The sequence below is a fragment of the Pleurodeles waltl genome, chromosome 10, assembly GCF_031143425.1.
Source record: "Pleurodeles waltl isolate 20211129_DDA chromosome 10, aPleWal1.hap1.20221129, whole genome shotgun sequence".
Lineage (NCBI taxonomy): Eukaryota > Metazoa > Chordata > Amphibia > Caudata > Salamandridae > Pleurodeles > Pleurodeles waltl.
The window spans coordinates 204,168,044-204,187,697 of NC_090449.1; the positions used below are offsets into that span (position 1 = coordinate 204,168,044).

Sequence of the window (19,654 nt, forward strand, 5' to 3'; positions counted from 1 at the left end):
CCTCCTCCCAAGGGGAGGGGGTCACAATCCTAACCCTATTGGGGGAATCCTCCATCTGCAAGATGGAGGATTTCTAAAAGTTAGAGTCACCTCAGCTCAGGACACCTTAGGGGCTGTCCTGACTGGCCAGTGACTCCTCCTTGTTATTCTCATTATTTTCTCCGGCCTTGCCGCCAAAAGTGGGGCCTGGCCGGAGGGGGCGGGCAACTCCACTAGCTGGAGTGTCCTGCTGGGTTGGCACAAAGGAGGTGAGCCTTTGAGGCTCACTGCCAGGTGTGACAATTCCTGCCTGGGAGAGGTGTTAGCATCTCCACCCAGTGCAGGCTTTGTTACTGGCCTCAGAGTGACAAAGGCACTCTCCCCATGGGGCCAGCAACATGTCTCGGTTTGTGGCAGGCTGCTAAAACTAGTCAGCCTACACAGATAGTCGGTTAAGTTTCAGGGGGCACCTCTAAGGTGCCCTCTGTGGTGTATTTTACAATAAAATGTACACTGGCATCAGTGTGCATTTATTGTGCTGAGAAGTTTGATACCAAACTTCCCAGTTTTCAGTGTAGCCATTATGGTGCTGTGGAGTTCGTGTTTGACAGACTCCCAGACCATATACTCTTATGGCTACCCTGCACTTACAATGTCTAAGGTTTTGTTTAGACACTGTAGGGGTACCATGCTCATGCACTGGTACCCTCACCTATGGTATAGTGCACCCTGCCTTAGGGCTGTAAGGCCTGCTAGAGGGGTGTCTTACCTATACTGCATAGGCAGTGAGAGGCTGGCATGGCACCCTGAGGGGAGTGCCATGTCGACTTACTCGTTTTGTCCTCACTAGCACACACAAGCTGGTAAGCAGTGTGTCTGTGCTGAGTGAGAGGTCTCCAGGGTGGCATAAGACATGCTGCAGCCCTTAGAGACCTTCCTGGGCATCAGGGCCCTTGGTACTAGAAGTACCAGTTACAAGGGACTTATCTGGATGCCAGGGTCTGCCAATTGTGGGTACAAAAGTACAGGTTAGGGAAAGAACACTGGTGCTGGGGCCTGGTTAGCAGGCCTCAGCACACTTTCAATTGTAAACATAGCATCAGCAAAGGCAAAAAGTCAGGGGGCAACCATGCCAAGGAGGCATTTCCTTACACCGTGTTAAGAACATTATTTCAAACCACTTCCATTCCTACAGGCTGAGCCACCGCTTTTGGGGAGATAACTGCTTACTAGTCTATGCAGAACATGTGTATCTACAGCGACAGATGCCATCGAACTGAAAATGTCACTTACCCAGTGTACATCTGTTCGTGGCATCAGTCGCTGGAGATTCACATGTGCCCACCCACCTCCCCGGGAGCCTGTAGCAGTTCGGAAGTTAGCTTCAACTTTGTACATTTGCATATATATTATTTTAACCTTAAATAGGTACATACTTAGTCACTCCATTGCATGGGCACTATTACTACAACACAACTCCTACCTCACCCTCTGCGGGGAAAACAATCGAAGATGGAGTCGACGCCCATGCGCAATGGAGACAGAAGGAGGAGTCACTTGGTCCCGTGACTCGAAAGACTTCTTCGAAGAAAAACAACTTGTATCACTCCGACCCAACACCAGATGGCGAGCTATGCAGAACATGTGAATCTCCAGCGACTGATGCCACGAACAGATGTACACTGGGTAAGTGACATTTTCATTGTCCCCCATGAGCCCCCACAGCGACGCCTGCAGAGGGAATCCCAAGGCTCCCCCTGACCGCGACTGTCTGATTCCCAGATCCCGACGCCTGGAAAAGACCCTGCACCCGCAGCCCCCAGGACCTGAAGGATCGGAACTCCAGTGCAGGAGTGACCCCCAGGAGGCCCTCTCCCTTGCCCAGGTGGTGGCTACCCCGAGGAGCCCCCCGCTTGCCTGCCTGCATCGCTGAAGAGACCCCTTGGTCTCCCATTGATTCCTATTACAAACCCAACGCTTGTTTGCACACTGCACCCCGCCGCCCCCGCGCTGCTGAGGGTGTACTTTCTGTGTGGACTTGTGTGTTCTCCCCTCCCCCCCCCCCCCTCCCCTCCCTGTGCCCTACAAAATCCCCCTGGTCTGCCCTCCGAAGACGCGGGTACTTACCTGCCGGCAGACTGGAACTGGGGCACCCCCTTCTCCATTGAAGCCTATGCGTTTTGGGCACCACTTTGAACTCTGCACCTGACCGGCCCTGAGCTGCTGGTGTGGTAACTTTGGGGTTGCTCTGAACCCCCAACGGTGGGCTACCTTGGACCCAAACTTGAACCCCATAGGTGGTTTACTTACCTGCAAGAACTAACAATTACTTACCTCCCCTAGGAACTGTGAAAATTGCACTGTCTAGTTTTAAAATAGCTATATGTGTTTTATTTGAAAAGTATATATGCTATTGTGATTATTCAAAGTTCCTAAAGTACTTACCTGCAATACCTTTCATGCAAAGTATTACATGTAGAATTTGAACCTGTGGTGCTTAAAATAAACTAAGAAAATATATTTTTCTATACAAAAACCTATTGGCCTGGAATTGTCTCCGAGTGTGTGTTCCTCATTTATTGCCTGTGTGTATGTACAACAAATGCTTAACACTACTCCTTTGATAAGCCTACTGCTCGACCACACTACCACAAAATAGAGCATTAGTACTATCTCTTTTTGCCACTATCTTACCTCTAAGGGGGACACTTGGACTCTGTGCATACTATTCCTTACTTTGAAATAGTGCATACAGAGCCAACTTCCTACAGTTTGTGTCCAGCTTTCAATGCTCACTGGGCTACAAAAGTAAAGGGAAGCTTACGGGTCTGATAACCTGTCCTTGTGTAGTAGAGGTACTGTATTTGCAAGACAGTCTTCTTCAGGTGTGGGGACAATATAGATGTTCCAGAACGCACCCCCACCCGCGCTACACCTTTAGCGCGTATTGATTACAGCACATAAGATTCCACACTTGCCCATAGCAGTAGCGCTGTCAACCATTTATCAATGTACAGGGCAATGGGTGCCTTTCACTGCAACTGCATTGCAATGGGTGCCTTTCACTGCAACTGCATTGCAATGGGTGCCTTTCACTGCAACTGCATTGCAATTAGCCTTTTAAAAAGAACAAACGTGAGATCAAAAAACTGGTGCAGGTGTTCATTGCCCTTGGTGTTTGGACAAAGACCCAGCAAGTAGGATTTGGGGGTGGGATGGGGTTGGGAGTTGTCACATGGCCTATCAAGTCTGATGTGATGGTTGTAACTGCGACCCACACCAGGCTTTGTTGCTACATAGTAAAATTCAAAATTAGGAGCACCCAGACCCCCTTCCAGGAGTGATCGTTGTGCTACAGCCAGGGCCACTCTGACGACCTGTCCCCCCCCCCCCCCAAGAATTATAGTTAATAGGCTGTTCAGTTCTTGGAAATATCTTCTAGTGAGGAGAATAGTCAGTGAAGCAAAAAAATACAGTAAACTGGGGAGCACTAGCATGTTCGCTATCCATACCCTCCCCACGGGGAGAGAGGGGTAGGGAGCACCAAAAAGAGAATGAACTTTGCACAGAATGTACCACTCGATCCACATTGCCCTCCTTGAGAGCCGTGTCAGTATGATATATTTGAACTGCTAAATATTTAAATCATACCACTCGAGTCTGCCTCAGCGCAGCATCTCTTTGGGGTTCTGGAGTCAGAGTGAGAGGAAACAAGCATGATTTGGGCCAGTTGATCCTGAGACCACTTTGAAGTCGTCCAGTAGGCGCATTAATGCTGGTATTGAGGCTCCAAAGGCTCTCAGAAAAACCAGCTCATCATCTGCATGGAGTGACACGATGTGGTAATGTTTAGTTCCTGAATCCCCCAGTCCTGTGCATGAAATCAAAGGCGACAGGCAGGTGACTCCATGGTAATTGCAAAGAGTAGTGATGACGGCGGCACCCTTGCTGTGTGCCCCGAAAAATTGGAAGTGTCCGATATCGTTTGGCTCTTTCTCTACATGGTCGTCTGATTCGATTACAGTTTGTTGATCCAATAAACACTTTTCTGAACCCCATGTGCTGCAACGTTGTCAATAGGTATTCCCAACTCAGGGTTTCGAAAGCTTTCTTCATGCCAAGAGACACCGCAACCCTATCATTTGCCACCGGGGGTGTATCGTGAATGACCTGTCATCGTTTTATCTTGAGGAAGGTGCACTAAATATATACACTAGTAATCAGAAACAAGCATAGAAAAGGTTAGAAAACTGTAATAACCAGTAGTGACCCTAGGGGAGCACAAACCATATACTAAAAAACATGGAATGTGAACAAGGTACCCCCACCTAGGTAAGTAAACTGTGTAGAGGGGAAGTAAGTAACACAGTAACCCCCCCCCCCCCCCCCAACCCCCCTTCCTCCTCCTCAAGCGTCCAGGAATGCAGGAGTAAAGCACTGGATTTTCCCCAAACCACCCAAGGGGAGAAAAGAAGAAAAAGACACCCAGACAAGACTGCAAAAAACCCAGCGGAGGATTCCTGAAGAGAGGAGACCAAGTCCAAGAGTCAGTGGAGTCCTGGAGGAGTAGGAACTACTACCCACCCAGCTGTGGATGCAGGAGTTCGTCGACGGTGCTGAAGAACAGGTCAGCACTGCAGCCCTGGAGCCAAAGAAGAGTTCCTGATGGAATCGGAAGATTTCCCATGCTTGAAGGAAGATTGCAGTCTGGTGTCGGTGCAGGAATTACAACAACAAGACTTGGCAAAGGCAAACTGGCGGTTAGTGGAAAACAGGTGCTCCTGGGGACCAGCAAGGCCCAGGAGGACTCGACCCAGGAAGGTGAGTCACAGGAGACCCTCAGCGTCGCTGAGCCCACAGGAGCAGAGGCAGCATCCACAGAAGTCCCACAGGACGGGGGCGAAGGAGTCTCAGAAGACGTCCACACAGCACTACAAAAGAGGATACCAGACCCCAGGAGAACCACGCAGGAGGCTGTGCTTTGCAGGATGGAATGCTGGGGGTTGGAGCTACATGTCACCTGAAGATCCCTTGGAGGAGAGGCAAACAAGCCTTGGCAGCTGCAAGAGACGCGATGCACAAGGGTTCTGTCCTGCATGGTAAGGCAAGGACTTACCTTGACCAAAGTTGGACAGCTGGCAGAGAAGACCAAGAGGATTACTCCAGACCACCACGCAGGATCCACGCAGCTCAGCAGGAGAGGATCCACGCAGCTAGTTGTTGCTTGTTGCATGCTCCTTCACTCCAAGGAAGATTCCTCCTTCTTGTGCAGGCTGAAGAGCTGCAGTCTTCTGAGGGTGCATGGCCAGGAATATTTTGCAAAGCTGGCAGGAGACTGGAAGCAATGTTGATGAAGAGTCCTTTCTTGGAAGCAGATTGTTGAGTCCTGGATGTTCCAGTCGTGGTTCTGAGGCCAGAAGTTGAAGCAGATGTTGCAGAGGAGTCCTGCTGGAATCTTACAAGCCGAATCTGAGGATTCACCCAAGAGAGACCCTAAATATCCCTGAAAGGGGGATTGTAAAGAAATGGCTCCCTGTTGCAGTTACCCCCCACTTTGTGCCTGATACTGATGCTGACTTGACTGAGAAGTGTGCTGGGACCCTGCTAACCAGGCCCCAGCACCAGTGTTCTTTCACCTAAAATGTACCATTGTCTCCACAATTGGCACAACCCTGGCACCCAGGTAAGTCCCTTGTAACTGGTACCCCTGGTACCAAGGGCCCTGATGCCAGGGAAGGTCTCTAAGGGCTGCAGCATGTCTTATGCCACCCTAGGGACCCCTCACTCAGCACAGACACACTGCTTGCCAGCTTGTGTGTGCTGGTGGGGAGAAAATGACTAAGTCGACATGGCACTCCCCTCAGGGTGCCATGCCAACCTCACACTGCCTGTGGCATAGGTAAGTCACCCCTCTAGTAGGCCTTACAGCCCTAAGGCAGGGTGCACTATACCACAGGTGAGGGCATATGTGCATGAGCACTATGCCCCTACAGTGTCTAAGCAAAACCTTAGACATTGTAAGTGCAGGGTAGCCATAAGAGTATATGGTCTGGGAGTTTGTCAAACACTAACTCCACAGCACCATAATGGCTACACTGAAAACTGGGAAGTTTGGTATCAAACTTCTCAGAATAATAAACCCACACTGATGCCAGTGTTGGATTTATTAAAAAATGCACACAGAGTGCATCTTAGAGATGCCCCCTGTATTTTACCCAATTGTTCAGTGCAGGACTGACTGGTCTGTGCCAGCCTGCTGCTGAGAGACGAGTTTCTGACCTCATGCGGTGAGAGCCTTTGTGCCCTCTTAGGACAGAAACAAAGCCTGCTCTGGATGGAGGTGCTTCACACCTCCCCCCTGCAGGAACTGTAACACCTAGCAGTGAGCTTCAAAGGCTCAAGCCTCGTATTACAATGCCCCAGGGCACTCCAGCTAGTGGAGATGCCCGCCCCCTGGACACAGCCCCCACTTTTGGCGGCAAGTCCAGGAGAAATAATGAGAATAACAAGGAGGAGTCACTGGCCAGTCAGGACAGCCCCTAAGGTGTCCTGAGCTGAGGTGACTCTGACTTTTAGAAATCCTCCATCTTGTAGAAGGAGGATTCCCCCAATAGGGATAGGAATGTGACCCCCTCCCCTTGGGAGGCGGCACAAAGAGGGTGTACCCATCCTCAGGGCTAGTAGCCATTGGCTACTAACCCCCCAGACCTAAACACGCCCTTAAATTTAGTATTTAAGGGCTCCCCTGAACCTAAGAATTTAGATTCCTGCAACTTACAAGAAGAAGAGGACTGCTGAGCTGAAAGACCCCTGCAGAGGAAGAAAAGAAGACACCAACTGCTTTGGCCCCAGACCTACCGGCCCGTCTCCTGCCTTCCAAAGAAACCTGCTCCAGCGACGCTTTCCCAAGGACCAGCGACCTCTGAATCCTCAGAGGACTGCCCTGCTTCAAGAAACTCCAGAGGACAGCGGCACTGCTCCAAAAGAACTGCAACTTTGTTACAGAGGAGCAGATTTAAAGACCCCTGCAAATCCCCGCAAGAAGCGTGAGACTTGCAACACTGCACCCGGCGACCCCGACTCGACTGGTGGAGGACCCTCCGGCAACTCCGAGACCGTGAGTAACCAAAGTTGTCCCCCCCCTGAGCCCCCACAGCGATGCCTGCAGAGGGAATCCCGAGGCTCCCCCTGACTGCGACTGCCTGAACCTAAAGTCCCGACGGCTGGAAAAGACCCTGCACCCGCAACCCCCAGCACCTGAAGGAACGGAACTTCTGTGCAGGAGTGACCCCCAGGAGGCCCCTCTCCCTTGCCCAGGTGGTGGCTACCCCGAGGAGCCCCCCCCCCCCTTGCCTGCCTGCACCGCTGAAGAGACCCCTTGGTTTCCCATTGAAACCTACAGAGAACCCGACGCTTGTTTACACACTGCACCCGGCCGCCCCCGCGCTGCTGAGGGTGTACTTTTTGTGCTGACTTGTGTCCCCCCCCGGTGCCCTACAAAACCCCTCTGGTCTGCCCTCCGAAGACGCGGGTACTTACCTGCTGGCATACCGGAACCGGGGCACCCCCTTCTCTCCATTGAAGCCTATGTGTTTTGGGCACCTCTTTGACCTCTGCACCTGACCAGCCCTGAGCTGCTGGTGTGGTAACTTTGGGGTTGCTCTGAACCCCCAACGGTGGGCTACCTTGGACCCAAACCTGAGACTTGTAAGTGATTTACTTACCTGATAAAACTAACAATAACTTACCTCCCCCAGGAAATGTGAAAATTGCACTGTGTCCACTCTTAAAACAGCTATTTGTGTTTTATGTGAAAAGTATATATGCTACTGTAATTATTCAAAGTTCCTAAAGTACTTACCCGCAATACCTTTCAAATGAGATATTACATGTAGAATTTGAACCTGTGGTTATTAAAATAAACTAAGAAAATATATTTTTCTATAACAAAACCTATTGGCTGGATTTGTCTCTGAGTGTGTGTTCCTCATTTATTGCCTGTGTGTATGTACAACAAATGCTTAACACTACTCCTTTGATAAGCCTACTGCTCGACCACACTACCACAAAATAGAGCATTAGTATTATCTCTTTTTGCCACTATCTTACCTCTAAGGGGAACCCTTTGACTCTGTGCATACTATTCCTTACTTTGAAATCGTGCATACAGAGCGAACTTCCTACAGGGATTGTTCACCTTACCAGGTAAGAACCTATCGGGAGGGGGCTCTGACGTCACCTCTCTGGCCTGGCCACTCTGATGCTCCCACAGTTCCCTGCAAACCTTGGAAACAAGATGGCAGAACCCAGGGACCCTCTGGAGGAGCTCTGGGCATCACCCTGGGGTGGTGATGGTCAGGGGAGTAGTCACTCCCCTTTCCATTGTCCACTTTCGTGCCAAAGCAGGGACGGGTGGAGTCCCTGAACAGGTGTGAACTGGTTTATGCGTGTAGGGCTTCCCAAGCCAGTGTCCACTATTTCCAAAGGGAGAGGGTGTTACTCCTCTCCCAAAGGAAATTTTGTTCTGCCTTCCTGGGCTTGATCAGATCAAGCAGCAGGAGGACAGAAACCTGTCTGAGGTGTGGCAGCAGCTGGGCTGCCAGGAAGAGCTTGTAAGACTGGTGGTAGCAATGCTGGGGGCATTCTAAGGACTCCCCAGAGTGTATGGAATCATCCTTCCAATACTTGCAACAGTATTGGGGTATGATTCCGACATGTTTGATACCAAACATACCCAGGTTCAGAGTTACCATTATGTAGCTGGACATAGTGACCTATGTCCAGTACATGTGTAAAATGGCGACCCCGCACTCAAAGTTCAGGAAAATTGATTTGTGGTTTGTGGTTGCACCTCTGTGAGGGCACCCCTGCCCTCACAGGTACCTGCGCCCTGCCCTCTAGACTGAGAGGGCCTATCATAGGGGTAGTGACTTGTAGTGAAAAAGGATGCATGCATGGCAGGCCTGCAGAACCCTTTGCATGGGCTCGCTGCATGTGGCAGAATAACTGCTGCAACCTATTGGGATCCCGTGGAACCCCAATGCCCAGGGTACCATATACTAGGGACTTACATGTGGGGGGAACCAGTATGGCAATAGTGGGAAGCAAAAGGTACAATTTAGAGGAGCGAGCAAACCTCCTGGGTCCTGGTTAGCAGGAACCAATTACAGTGTCAAACATTCTGACAAAAGGCAGAAAATTGGGGTAACCATTCCAATAAAGACTGTACTTTCCTACAGTAGGTGCACTGTGGGTCCTTCTCTTCAGGGGGTGTTCCTTGGCAATGGGTTTCACCTTCTGGGAGAACTTGTGGTCTGGGGGTCCTGCTTGTTGAGGCCTCAGGGAGCTAGGGTGCGTTGTTGGCACTTGTGGCTCTCCTCACTTGGCGTCGGGGGCGACAAGTGCAGTGGTTGCTGTAGGTATCTTGTTTTTTCTCACCACCCGGCTGTGGGAGAGTGGGCCTGCGTGCAGGGTCTGCAGGCAACTTTTAAGAGTCTAGGATGGGTGACACTTGAGTGGACTTAGGCTCAGGACAGCTGGGGAGCATGCTGGCACCGTTGGCGGAATTATCACTGGGTCGAGGTCATTGTGCAGAGGTTACTTAAGGTGTCTGGTTTCCAGGATGCATAGTTCTTGATGAATACTTTGTTGCTGTGCAGGTATGCTTCTCACAGGAGTCTTGAGTCTTTTTAGAAGCAAGCAGGCTTGCTGGGTTTCTTGAAGCAGCAGAACGAGTCTTTGTGCAGAGTCCGGTGAGATTAGCAGGCAGGCCGAAAGGGCTGGTACCGAGTCAGCAGCTGCTTCATCTTTTTCTGCTGGGTCGACTCTTCTTTGTAGGTAATCAGGATCTGAGTTCCTAGGACTCAGGGGGTGCCACCTAAATACTCAGTTTAGGGACATAACAGGGAGTCCCACGGTAGCCAATGTGCTGACCACTTTTAGAGTGACTACACCCTTCTTATCACCAGTTGAGCTGGGAAGTGGACATTACCCTAACAGCCTAATTCCTTCCAAGCAAAATGGAGGATTTTGAAAAGAAAAGTAGTGTCCACTTAAGCTCGTCCACCTTAGGGGTGGGACTGGCATGAAGTGGGCAATTCCTCCTCATTTAACTATTTTTCATACCTGTGCTACTGCCAAAAGTGGGTTCATGACAGGTGGAAGGGGTCAGTCATCTCAACCATCTGAAGAGACCTGGGTTGCATTTCAAAGGCAGCGAAGGCCTTTGAAGCTTCCTGCCCTGTAACGTCCATCTACTCTGGACGAGGTGTTATCCCCTCTGCCCAGAGCAGGCGCTCGTTCCTTGGCCTCAGAGAGCGTTGGCCCTCACCTCGGGACCAGAACTGTCTAGGGTGGCTGCACTGGTTTGTAACAGTCAGTTAACACACCAGTAACTGGGTAGATTTCTTTGTGTGCATTTGTTAATAAATCCATCACTAGGGTCTGTGAGGGTTTATTATTCTGAGATGTTTGTTCAAGCATTCCAGGATTCAGAGAAGTCCTCATGTAGCTGGGGAACTCGTAATGACCAGTGTCCAGCACATGCATTTAAACTAAATGGCTTTCCTGTGCACTTGTGTGTTTCAGAATTGACAGATATAGTAGGGGCACATTTGCTTATGCATATTTTGCCACACATGGGCCTGGGTGCACCAGGCGTCTGGTCCCTGGTTACAGGCAGTCACGGTCAGGAGGAGCCTCTGGATTTCCTCTGCAGGTGTTGCTGTGGGGGCTCGGGTGGAGGGGGGGGAGAGAGGGGTGGGGGCGGGGGCGTCTCTGGCTACTCACGGGCTCAGTCGCAGGTCTATGTTCCACTGTGAAGTCCATTCCCTGAAGGGAGATGGACCACCTTAACAGTTTGGGATCTTCATTTGTCATCTGCATAAGCCATCCGAGAGGGCTATGGTCAGTTTGAACAAAGAAATGAGATCAAAACAAATATAATCTCAACTTCTTCACAGACCAAACCACAGCGAAGGCTTCTCTCTCAGTGGCACTCCAATGCTGCTCTCAGAGTTAACCTCCTGTTAATAAAAGTAACATGGCATGGGCATCATCAATGATTTGGGACTGGACTGCTCCTATCCCATGTTCAGAGGCATCTGTCTGCACTATGAATTGCTTGGTATAATCTGGAGGTTTGAGAACAGGTGCTGAGCACATTGCTTTTTTTTAGGCTGTCAAAGGCATTTTGACAGCTCACTGTCCAGTTTACCTTCTTTGGCATTTTCTTGGATGTCCATTCTATGAGAGGGGTCACAACGGAGCCATACCTCTTCACCAACCTCCTGTAATACCACTTTAAGTCACAAAATGCCCTGACTTGAGTCTGGGTTGTTGGAGATACCCAGACCAGAATTTCCTCAGTAAAAAGGAGTCCCTCCTTGTAGGGAAGTCCCCTCTTTCTGGCATGGTTACCCCCACTTTTTGCCTGATGTCAGTGTGCTTAGACTTTTCAAGGGGATCCTGCTAACCAGGACCCTAGTGATTGTGCTCTTCATCAAATTTAGTTGCTTTGCTACTCTTTACACCCCACAATTGGCATACTGTTGTAGCCCTGTAAGTCCGTAGTATATGGTACCTAGGTATCCAGGGCATTGGTACACCAGGGGGTCCCCCATGGGCTGCAGTATGTATTGTGCCGTTTGTAGCCTGCCTCAAAAGGTGCACGCACCCTTTCACTGCTGGTCACTAAACTAGATCACTGTACGTCACCCCTGTGGTAGGCCTTTCCAGCCCAAATGGCAGAGTGCAGGTCACTGTGTGTGTGTGTGCGGGCACTCCTGCCAGAGTATGGTTGCCCCCACTTTTTGGCATACTTATCAGTGTGTTTGACTGTGTTCACTGGGATCTTGCTAACCAGGACCCCACTGAATATGCTCTTTCCCTTCTAACTTGGTAACTGTACCTTTTTCACCCCACATTTGCAGGTACGTACCCGCGTCCTTGGAGGGGGGGGTGAGGGCGGGGGGGGGGAAAACTAGGGGGGATTTTGTAGGGCACCGGGGGGGGGACACAAGCAGGCACAGAAAGTACACCCTCAGCGGCACAGGGGCGGCTGGGTGCAGAGTGCAAACAGGCGTTCGGGTTTGTATTGAAAGCAATGGGGAGACCCGGGGGTCTCTTCAACGATGCAGGCAGGCACAGGGGGGGGCTCCTCGGGGTATCCACCACCTGGACTAGGCAGAGGGTCGCCTGGGGGTCCCTTCTGCACTGGAGTTCGGTTCCTTCAGGTCCTGGGGGCTGCGGGTGCAGTGTTGGTTCCAGGCGTCGGGTCCCTGGTTACAGGCAGTCGCGGTCAGGAGGGGCCTCTGGATTTCCTCTGCAGGTGTTGCTGTGGGGGTTTGGGGGGTGGGGAGGTCGTCTCTGGCTACTCACGGGCTCAGTCGTCGGGGAGTCCTCCCTTTAGTGTTGGTTTTCCGCAGGTCAAGCCGGGGGCATCGGATGCAGAGTGGAAAGTCTCATGCTCCCGGCGGTAAACAAAGTCTTTAAAGTTGTTTCTTTGTTGCAAGAAAGTTGCAGGTTGTTGAACAGGGCCGCTGTTCACGGCTATTTCTGGGTCCTTGGTTGCAGGGCAGTCCTCTGAGGCGTCAGAGGTTGCTGGTCCCTGTTGGATGCGTCGCTGGTACAGTTTTCCCTTAAGTTGGGAGACAGGCCGGTAGGGCGGGGGCGAAAGTAGTTGTCATCTCCGTCTTCTCTGCAGGGGTTCAGGTCAGCAGTCCTTCTTGTTAAGGTTGCAGGAATCTGATTTCCTGGGATCTGGGGAGCCCCTAAATACTGAATTTAGGGGTGTGTTCAGGTCTGGAAGGGCAGTAGCCAGTGTCTACTGTCCTTGAGGGTGGCTATACCCTCATTGTGCCTCCTCCCTGAGGGGAGGGGGGGGCATATCCCTATTCCTATTGGGGGGAATCCTCCAAAACCAAGATGTAGGATTTCTAAAACAGGGGTCAGCTCAGGGCATTTTAGGGGCTTTCCTGAATGGTGGGTGGTGACTCCTTGTTTTTCTCATTATCTACCCTGGACTTGCCGCCAAAAGTGGGGGCTGTGTCCAGGGGCGGGCATCTCCATCTCCACTAGCTGGAGTGCCCTGGGGCATTGTAACACGAAGCATGATCCTTTGAGGCTCACTGCTAGGTGTTACAGTTCCTGCAGGGGGGAGATGTGAAGCACCTCCACCCAGAGCAGGCTTTGTTTCTGGCCTCAGAGCACAAAGGCCCTCACCACATGGGGTCAGAAACCTCTCTCAGCAGCAGGCTGGCTCAGACCAGTCAGTCCTGCACTGAACAATTGGGTAAAATACAGGGGGCATCTCTAAGATGCCCTCTGTGTGCATTTTTTAATAAATCCTACACTGGCATCAGTGTGGGATACCAAACATCCCAGTATTCAGTGTAGCCATTATGGCGCTGTGGAGTTCGTTTTTGACAAACTCCCAGACCATATACTTAATATGGCTGTAGGAAGTTGGCTCTGTATGTGCTATTTCAAAGTAAGGAATAGCATGCACAGAGTCCAAGGGTTCCCCTTAGAGGTAAAATAGTGGTAAAAATAGATAATACTAATGCTCTATTTTGTGGTAGTGTGGTCGAGCAGTAGGCTTATCCAAGGAGTAGTGTTAAGCATTTGTTGTACATACACATAGACAATAAATGAGGTACACACACTCAGAGACAAATCCAGCCAATAGGTTTTGTTATAGAAAAATATATTTTCTTAGTTTATTTTAAGAACCACAGGTTCAAATTTAACATGTAATATCTCATTCGAAAGGTATTGCAGGTAAGTACTTTAGGAACTTCAAATCATCAAAATTGCATGTATACTTTTCAAGTTATTCACAAATAGCTGTTTTAAAAGTGGACACTTAGTGCAATTTTCACAGTTCCTAGGGGAGGTAAGTATTTGTTAGGTTAACCAGGTAAGTAAGACACTTACAGGGCTTAGTTCTTGGTCCAAGGTAGCCCACCGTTGGGGGTTCAGAGCAACCCCAAAGTCACCACACCAGCAGCTCAGGGCCGGTCAGGTGCAGAGTTCAAAGTGGTGCCCAAAACACATAGGCTAGAATGGAGAGAAGGGGGTGCCCCGGTTCCGGTCTGCTTGCAGGTAAGTACCCGCGTCTTCGGAGGGCAGACCAGGGGGGTTTTGTAGGGCACCGGGGGGGACACAAGCCCACACAGAAATTTCACCCTTAGCGGCGCGGGGGCGGCCGGGTGCAGTGTAGAAACAAGCGTCGGGTTCGCAATGTTAGTCTATGAGAGATCTCGGGATCTCTTCAGCGCTGCAGGCAGGCAAGGGGGGGGTTCCTCGGGGAAACCTCCACTTGATCAAGGGAGAGGGACTCCTGGGGGTCACTCCTCCGGTGAAAGCCCGGTCCTTCAGGTCCTGGGGGCTGCGGGTGCAGGGTCTCTCCCAGGTGTCGGGACTTAGGATTCAAAGAGTCGCGGTCAGGGGAAGCCTCGGGATTCCCTCTGCAGGCGGCGCTGTGGGGGCTCAGGGGGGACAGGTTTTTGTACTCACAGTCTTAGAGTAGTCCTGGGGTCCCTCCTGAGGTGTTGGATCGCCACCAGCCGAGTCGGGGTCGCCGGGTGCAGTGTTGCAAGTCTCACGCTTCTTGCGGGGAGCTTGCAGGGTTCTTTAAAGCTGCTGGAAACAAAGTTGCAGCTTTTCTTGGAGCAGGTCCGCTGTCCTCGGGAGTTTCTTGTCTTTTCGAAGCAGGGGCAGTCCTCAGAGGATGTCGAGGTCGCTGGTCCCTTTGGAAGGCGTCGCTGGAGCAGGATCTTTGGAAGGCAGGAAACAGGCCGGTGAGTTTCTGGAGCCAAGGCAGTTGTCGTCTTCTGGTCTTCCTCTGCAGGGGTTTTCAGCTAGGCAGTCCTTCTTCTTGTAGTTGCAGGAATCTAATTTTCTAGGGTTCAGGGTAGCCCTTAAATACTAAATTTAAGGGCGTGTTTAGGTCTGGGGGGTTAGTAGCCAATGGCTACTAGCCCTGAGGGTGGGTACACCCTCGTTGTGCCTCCTCCCAAGGGGAGGGGGTCACAATCCTAACCCTATTGGGGGAATCCTCCATCTGCAAGATGGAGGATTTCTAAAAGTTAGAGTCACTTCAGCTCAGGACACCTTAGGGGCTGTCCTGACTGGCCAGTGACTCCTCCTTGTTTTTCTCATTATTTTCTCCGGCCTTGCCGCCAAAAGTGGGGCCTGGCCGGAGGGGGCGGGCAACTCCACTAGCTGGAGTGTCCTGCTGGGTTGGCACAAAGGAGGTGAGCCTTTGAGGCTCACCGCCAGGTGTGACAATTCCTGCCTGGGGGAGGTGTTAGCATCTCCACCCAGTGCAGGCTTTGTTACTGGCCTCAGAGTGACAAAGGCACTCTCCCCATGGGGCCAGCAACATGTCTCGGTTTGTGGCAGGCTGCTAAAACTAGTCAGCCTACACAGATAGTCGGTTAAGTTTCAGGGGGCACCTCTAAGGTGCCCTCTGGGGTGTATTTTACAATAAAATGTACACTGGCATCAGTGTGCATTTATTGTGCTGAGAAGTTTGATACCAAACTTCCCAGTTTTCAGTGTAGCCATTATGGTGCTGTGGAGTTCGTGTTTGACGGACTCCCAGACCATATACTCTTATGACTACCCTGCACTTACAATGTCTAAGGTTTTGTTTAGACACTGTAGGGGTACCATGCTCATGCACTGGTACCCTCACCTATGGTATAGTGCACCCTGCCTTAGGGCTGTAAGGCCTGCTAGAGGGGTGTCTTACCTATACTGCATAGGCAGTGAGGCTGGCATGGCACCCTGAGGGGAGTGCCATGTCGACTTACTCGTTTTGTCCTCACTAGCACACACAAGCTGGCAAGCAGTGTGTCTGTGCTGAGTGAGAGGTCTCCAGGGTGGCATAAGACATGCTGCAGCCCTTAGAGACCTTCCTTGGCATCAGGGCCCTTGGTACTAGAAGTACCAGTTATAAGGGACTTATCTGGATGCCAGGGTCTGCCAATTGTGGATACAAAAGTACAGGTTAGGGAAAGAACACTGGTGCTGGTGCTGGGGCCTGGTTAGCAGGCCTCAGCACACTTTCAATGTAAACATAGCATCAGCAAAGGCAAAAAGTCAGGGGGCAACCATGCCAAGGAGGCATTTCCTTACAATGGCCACCACTGTACTTACAATGTCTAAGAATAGACTTAGACACTGTAGGGGCATATTGCTCATGCAGCTATGCCCTCACCTGTGGTATAGTGCACCCTGCCTTAGGGCTGTAAGGCTTGCTAGAGGGGTGACTTACCCATGCCACAGGCAGCATTTTGTGAGCATGGCATACTGAGGGGGATGCCATGTCGACTTTCCTTTTTCTCCCCACCAACACACACAATCTGCAATGGCAGTGTGCATGTGTTAGGTGAGGGGTCCCTTAGGGTGGCACAACATATGCTGGAGCCCTTAGGGACTTTCCCTGGTCACAGGACCCTTGGTACCACTGGTACCTTTTACAAGGGACTTATCTGTGTGCCAGGGGTGTGCCAATTGTGGAAACAATGGTACATTTTAGGTGAAAGAACACTGGTGCTGGGGCCTGGTTAGCAGGGTCCCAGCACACTTCTCAGTCAAGTCAGCATCAAGCAAAAAGTGGGGGGTAACTGCAACAGGGAGCCATTTCCTTACAACCACGTCACTGTGCGTTACCCCTATGGCAGGCCGTCCTAGCCCAGAGTGCAAGGTGCAAGTACCTGTGTGTGAGGGGCACCCCTACACTAGCAGAGGTGCCCCCACGAACTCAGCTCTATTTCCGTGGACTTAGTGAGTGCAGGGATGCCATTTTATGTGCAATCTGGACCTAGGTCACTACCTGTGTCTAGCTACATAATGACAACTCCAAACCTAGGCATGTTTGGTATCGAACATGTCTGAATCATACCCCAGTTACTGTTGCAATTTGGAAGTATGATTCCATGCACTTTGGGGGCTCCTTAGAGGACCCCTGGCATTGCTGCCACCAGTTTACAGGGTTTTCCGGGGAGCCCAAGCTGCTACCACCATGCAAGAAGGTTTCTCCCCTCCTGCTGCTTGATCTGATCAATCCCAGGATGGCAGAACAAAAGATTTCCTTTGGGAGAAGAGGTAACACCCTCTCCCTTTGGAAATAGGTGTGACTGGCTTGGGAAGGGTAGCCTCCCCAAGTCACTGGAATGCTTTGACCGGCACATTTGGTGCCCTTTGTGCATAAACCAGTCCAAACTGGTTCAGGGGTCCCCCAATCCCTGCTCTGGTGTGAAACTGGACAATGGAAAGGGGAGTGACCACTCACTGTCCATCACCACCCCAGGGGTAGTGCTTGGAGCTCCTCCAGAGGGTCCCTAGGTTCTGCCATCTTGTTTTCAAGGTTGGCAGGGAACTCTGGGAGTATCTGAGTGGCCGTGCCAGGCAGGTGATGTCGGAGCCCCCTCCTGATAGGTGTTTACCTGGCTAGGTGACAATCCGCCTTTCAGGGCTATTTAGGGTCTCTCTCTTGGGTGAGGTGCTCAGATTTGGCTTGCAGGACTCCTCTGCAACCTCCACCTCCACTTCTGGCCCCTGGAACTGTGACCCTTCAGTAACGGACAACGCTGCAGTCCACGAAGTAGACATTTCTGCAACTTTGTTTCCATGGCTCCTGCCAGCTTTGCAACACTTCCCCGACTGTGCACCCCGAGAAGACAGCAACTCTTCAGCCTGCACAAGAAGGAGGAATCTCCCTTGGATTGAAGGAGTCACTCCCTTGCATTCGCAGGCACCTGCTGCAGTGACGACCAGCTGCATGAATCTCCCCTTGTCTTGAGCTCCGTGGACCCTACATCACAAGGTTTTGGTCCGGCGTAGGTCCTCTCTGCCGCTTGTCCAATTTTGGTGGAGGTAAGCCCTTGCCTTCCCACGCAGGACAGTACCCCCGTGCACTGTGTCCCTTGCATCTGCTCAGGCTTGTTTGCATATTCTCCAAGGGATGTTCAGGCAACATGTAGCGCCAGTCCCCAGCACTCCCTCCTGCGGCGCGCAGCCCTCTGCGTGGTTCTCCTGTGGCGTGGGATCCCTTTCTGTAGTGCTTCGTGGGCTCCTTGTGCAACTTCTGTGTCCCCATCCTGTGGGAGCTGCCTCCGCTTCTGTGGTTCTCTGTGTAGCTGAGGGTCCCCTGTGACTCCCCCCTCCTGGGTTGAGTCGTGGGCCTTACTGGTCCCCGGCAGCACCACTTTTCCACTAACAGACTTTGCCTTTGCCAAGGCTTGTTGGCGGAATTCCTGCACAGACACCGGTCTGCAATCTTCACTCCAGCATAGGTCATCTTCTGCATTCTTCAGGAACTTTTCTCTGGCTCCAGGGCTTAATCACAGTCGACCAATGTAGGAAGTTGGCTCTGTATGTGCTATTTCAAAGTAAGGAATAGCATGCACAGAGTCCAAGGGTTCCCCTTAGAGGTAAAATAGTGGTAAAAAGAGATAATACTAATGCTCTATTTTGTGGTAGTGTGGTCGAGCAGTAGGCTTATCCAAGGAGTAGTGTTAAGCATTTGTTGTACATACACATAGACAATAAATGAGGTACACACACTCAGAGACAAATCCAGCCAATAGGTTTTGTTATAGAAAAATATATTTTCTTAGTTTATTTTAAGAACCACAGGTTCACATTTAACATGTAATATCTTGTTTGAAAGGTATTGCAGGTAAGTACATTAGGAACTTTGAATCATTTCAATTGCATGTATACTTTTCAAGTTATTCACAAATAGCTATTTTAAAAGTGGACACTTAGTGCAATTTTCACAGTTCCTGGGGGAGGTAAGTTTTTGTTAGTTTTACCAGGTAAGTAAGACACTTACAGGGTTCAGTTCTTGGTCCAAGGTAGCCCACCGTTGGGGGTTCAGAGCAACCCCAAAGTTACCACACCAGCAGCTCAGGGCCGGTCAGGTGCAGAGTTCAAAGTGGTGCCCAAAACGCATAGGCTATAATGGAGAGAAGGGGGTGCCCCGGTTCCGGTCTGCTTGCAGGTAAGTACCCGCGTCTTCGGAGGGCAGACCAGGGGGGGTTTTGTAGGGCACCGGGGGGGACACAAGCCCACACAGAAATTTCACCCTCAGCGGCGCGGGGGCGGCCGGGTGCAGTGTTAGAACAAGCGTCGGGTTCGCAATGTAAGTCAATGAGAGATCAAGGGATCTCTTCAGTGCTGCAGGCAGGCAAGGGGGGGCTTCCTCGGGGAAACCTCCACTTGGGCAAGGGAGAGGGACTCCTGGGGGTCACTTCTGCAGTGAAAGTCCGGTCCTTCAGGTCCTGGGGGCTGCGGGTGCAGGGTCTTTTCCAGGCGTCGGGACTTAGGTTTCAGAGAGTCGCGGTCAGGGGAAGCCTCCGGATTCCCTCTGCAGGCGGCGCTGTGGGGGCTCAGGGGGGACAGGTTTTGGTACTCAGTCGTAGAGTAGTCCGGGGGTCCTCCCTGAAGTGTTGGTTCTCCACCAGCCGAGTCGGGGTCGCCGGGTGCAGTGTTGCAATTCTCACGCTTCTTGCGGGGAGTTGCAGGGTTCTTTAAAGCTGCTTCTTGAAACAAAGTTGCAGTCTTTTTGGAGCAGGTCCGCTGTCCTCGGGAGTTTCTTGTCGTCGTCGAAGCAGGACAGTCCTCAGAGGATTCAGAGGTCGCTGGTCCCTTTGGTAGGCGT

The 19,654-nt window shown here is 51.3% G+C and overlaps 1 protein-coding gene across 2 annotated transcripts in view; it reads left to right on the plus strand.

Moving 5' to 3' along the window:
- GSPT1 (G1 to S phase transition 1) overlaps nucleotides 1–19,654 on the plus strand; it is a 560,974-nt gene that overhangs the window by 225,215 nt on the left and 316,105 nt on the right. The gene's annotated exons all lie outside the window — the stretch shown is intronic.